Source organism: Sesamum indicum, linkage group LG5, assembly GCF_000512975.1.
Source record: "Sesamum indicum cultivar Zhongzhi No. 13 linkage group LG5, S_indicum_v1.0, whole genome shotgun sequence".
In the NCBI taxonomy this organism is placed as follows: domain Eukaryota; kingdom Viridiplantae; phylum Streptophyta; class Magnoliopsida; order Lamiales; family Pedaliaceae; genus Sesamum; species Sesamum indicum.
Window position 1 is genome coordinate 3,236,226 of NC_026149.1, and position 4,716 is coordinate 3,240,941.

Genomic DNA, 4,716 nt, shown 5'->3' on the forward strand with positions numbered 1-4,716 from the left:
AGGAGGCTGTGATCATGGGAGGGAAGAGGTGGCGATGGCGGCGGCAGCGCGAGGGGACGGGGCTGAGGTCGGGGCGGAGCGAGGGAGATGGTGGCAGCAGGGGGGCCGACGAGTTGAGAACGAAGAAGAAGGGAAATATTTATATATATAATTTTTTATACTAATATATAATATTAATATATATATATAATATTATTTATAAATATATATAAAATAATAATTTATTGGTTAAAAAATATATCCAAATGCACGCGGAGCGCGTGTAATGCACTGCTGGACCGAAGGGGATATTTTCCTCTATGTTTGATAATATAAAAGTTTAAAATGCTGTTTTATTTTTCATAGGGAGTAAATTGTTTATTTTTCATAATATAGGGTACATTGCCTTTTTTCCTATAAAAAAAATTCAATTAATTTAAGTCACAATAATTCAAAAACCTAAATACCAAACTCCCAGAGTGCGGATACTGGTGAACGACGGTCTTCTATCTCATTTTAATATTACCTAATGGTTACACACCAACCACTGTGGTATGGATTCCTTTTCAGATCCAATTCATCCATTCATTGCATACCTAATTATGAAATACCTTTGTTTAGGATTTAGATTCATAATTTAATAACTAATTAAATTATAGTTAAATTCCAAATCCAATCTCATGTCAACTGATTACCATGGAATTTAATGACAAAAATAATTATTCTGAGGTTAAAACTTACAAATTGTAAATTTAATTTAAAAATATTTTTGGTATAATTTAATATCCCAAAAGCAATTTTAGGAAAGCGGCTATATATAAGGACCAAAAAACACGTATCAATTATATATTAGCGTGACATTAAAATGTGATAAAAGATCCGACGTACAAAAATATCAAGCACATGGAGTGGGGTACCACCCAATTGTATGAATAGCAGGGTGGTGGTAATTAATAATGGTAAAGAAAAGAAGATTAAAATGGTGGGGGTGAAATAGGAGAGAATGTGGTAGTGATACAAAGCTGCGTCGTTTCAACATCAGTGGGAGGGGTCTGAGCAGGCCCACAGCCAAATGGCGCTCAACACATAGGGGAGGTCTGGTCGGGGAGAGAGATAGCTATGTTTCTTACACTGTTACTGCCCTCCATTTTTGGTAACTCACCAACCAGATATGCTTCCATCTCATCCACATCATTCTCCAATTCTTTTTTTATTTTTATTTTTTAAATTTTAATAATATACAATTATAAAGAATTTTAGGATGGGAGGCAGAGTGGTTCCGATGAAATCAATTGTCGAAATCCTGTTGAAAATGTCCGAACATTGGACACTGCGCAGGTTGAAGCATTTAATGTGGGAATTGTCAAATATAATTTTGACCTTAGAAGTCTTGAGATTGTACAATTAAATATTATGAAGTACTATGTTTAAATTCATTATTCATATATTTTTTTTTCAAAATTTTCCTTTAATTAACTAATGCCTACACATCCCTCTGCTTGAGGATGGTACTGCAAAAATACATTAATTTTGAGAAAATTAATTGAAAATTTTTAAAATTGATTTTTGATCTGAATTAACTCATTTAAATTAGAGTAAATTACGTCTTTTTTTCTGAAATTTGGCGTAATTATGAATATCCCTTATTCTTTAAAAAATTACAAATATCCCCCCTCAAATAAAAAATAATTATGTAACTCTTAAACGGTGGGCTGATATTATTACTTTACATTTGTTGAAATTGTTTATAATATAAAATAAATACTTAAACAAAATGTTAAAAAAAAATTGAAGGTGGGTGAAGTAATGATTCATAGAGCATGTTAGTGTACCAAAATATTTTAAATTTTTTAAAAAATATGTAAAATTATAATTCATAATTTGGAAGGATATTTTGGTCAGTTCATTACAAAGATTGGATGAAAACCTAACGGATTAATGGAATTGGTTCATTATTAGACTGATGCTAAAATTAAGAGGTATTTGTAATTTTTTAAATAATAATTTCTCAAATAATATACTAAATTTCAGCGGAGGTAGCTGTAATTTGCCCTTAAATTATTTAATTTCAATCTATTAACAGTTGTTACTATCTTTATTAAAGTTAATATTTTAGTGATGAATGAGGATTATGCTATCCGAATGTGCAAGATATGCCAAAAAAGGTCGTCGGAACAACAATGGGAAAGCCCTCATAGTAGACTTTTGATGTCTAAGTTAGATAGATCGTACAAATAAAGTATTTAAAGTCATAAAAAATGTCAGAGCAATAAAAGTTGTTTATAAGGGGTGGCGGGCGATTATTTATAGACTTTTCCTAATTATGTGAGTTAACAATTTTTTAACAGAAATATTTTTTTGTTGTTGTTCAAATTAATCTTATGACTGATGATTTTATTTTTAATAAATTATATTTTCAAAAATATATTTTTCTAATTTGAATATATATATATATATACAAAGACAAATTCCATTTTAAAAAGGAAATGAACTAAACAATAAATTATATATATATATATATATATTTCAAATTTCACAAATTAAGTAGTGTAAAAATCTATTAGAATTAAAAAAAATTAATTGAATTTTAATAAATAAAAAAAATTCTTCATATTGACGAATCAAACATTGCTCACAGTACGGGAAAAAAAAATTTCCTACACTATAAATCATTACAATTTAAAAATTATGACGAAATAATACTATTTACCACGTCAAACAAAATTGATAAAAAAGCTCAAATTTTGACTATGATTATAAACTTCAGTATAATTTTACCTACAACAAAATATTAATCATAATTTTTAATTTTAGCCAATATTTTGGCATTACCTAAAAAATTAACTGCTAACAGCCGTGGCCATGTTTAGTCATCTCATCTTAAATTTGATCGGTCAGGGACAGTGAGAAGATAAAGACTGTTAATTTGTGGACCAACCTCCACATCTCCTTCTCCCATATATGCTTTTCCCAAATAAAATACTCACTCATTATTTAAATAATAATTACATATTTAGTCGGATGTAGGTCGGATGTAGGTGGTAGTTGACCAGAATGCCAAGTGTCAGTGACGTGCAATCATCCTAAAAAATTCCTTGATCTAGATTTGATAAAGATTAACCTATAACATAATTGATTTTACTCGGATGATCCGCATATAAACCTTTCGAAACCTAAATTAAACGGGGCTAAATAATTGAGATTGTAGATCTGATCTCAAAGTAATAATTACATACCTTATGAATGAGAACACCCGTTATTTATAGTGGACAATTGTACTGGCCTGTACAATTCACATGGAGTTGAGCACCTTGAGCCTTTGATAGTAATGGCATTAATGGATGTAGTGTTGTGTTCTCGGTTCGGCCGGTTGGGTCGGGTCGTGGCGTGACTCACCCTATCTTGTGATTTTTGCCTTATACAAAAGTATTAGTGTCAAAATCGAGGTTTTTATGAAATTACCCCTATCACATATATGTATCTTGATAGGGGGAATACAAAGAGTAAACCCCAAAAGATATATTTGCTCTCTAAAAATGCAGAAAACAACAATTCCAAGGGTCCACGTCCTTGAGAGCGGAATGGGTCGCATCCAACCCACATGACCCAGCAATCCGATTCATCATACATTGATTCGAAATCCATCCGAACAAGACTCTTTATTGGACATGCGATGTGTCTGATTCTTAACATAAATTTCTATAAATACATAGAGGGTCCATTTGATAGTTACATATTTATTACTATTAAACCACACTCTGAGGGTCCTATAACTTCGAGTCCAAAACTTACTTAAGTATACATTTTATGTGCATGCCAACTTAATTCATCCAAATTTGTATTCAATATCATCGACAGACCTTCATCAAATCATCCGCGCATCGCTAAAAATCCCATCCCAAATTATATATATAAAAGAATTAGATAAGATAGTTTTGACCGTACAACCTAATCCACAATGGTTGTTGATTGTCTTATGACGACAATGAGACTACTGTTCACCCTTTTTATTCTTTGATTGTGGAAAAGGGTTTTATTATTGTCCGTTTGTTTTCAAATTTGTGTTGCTTGACATCATTTTTCTTGTTTTGAACAAAAACGTTGCAAGTACCAATTTTTACAAGCAGTAGTCGATGTAGCTATCGACAGGCATCCATGTCTCAATTATTGCGGTTAAAATCGAAATTTCATAAATAAATTCGACATCACAAATTCAAATATTATTATATATATAAATATTTATTTTGTTTTATATTATTTATCATAATTTACTATAATATTCTTTATTATAATAATATATTTTTTAATATATTAAAATATTAATACAATCATATAAATATCGCACAAAATATTTATTGAAAAATATCAGACAGTAGCCATCGCAAGAGGCAAAAACGGAACTGTCGGAGGGTGCATTTTATGGCAGAGTACACGGCGCCGCCATATCTAACTTCCCATTGCAAAAATTGACTGCCACATTATCAATATCTTCCAACTGTGACATTTAAATTATTTTGTGCTACATTCGATGAAATTAAATATTTGAATTTTTTTCAAAAAATAGAAAAAAATCAAATTACTTTATATTAGATTAATTTAAAATTTATTATAATATTATAAAATATAAGGTAGATTACATTTTGTCATCTGAACTATAATAGTTTTTACACTTTACCATCTAATTTTTCTTTTATTCAACCAAATGAACTATGCAAATTTTGTAGCATACCATCTATC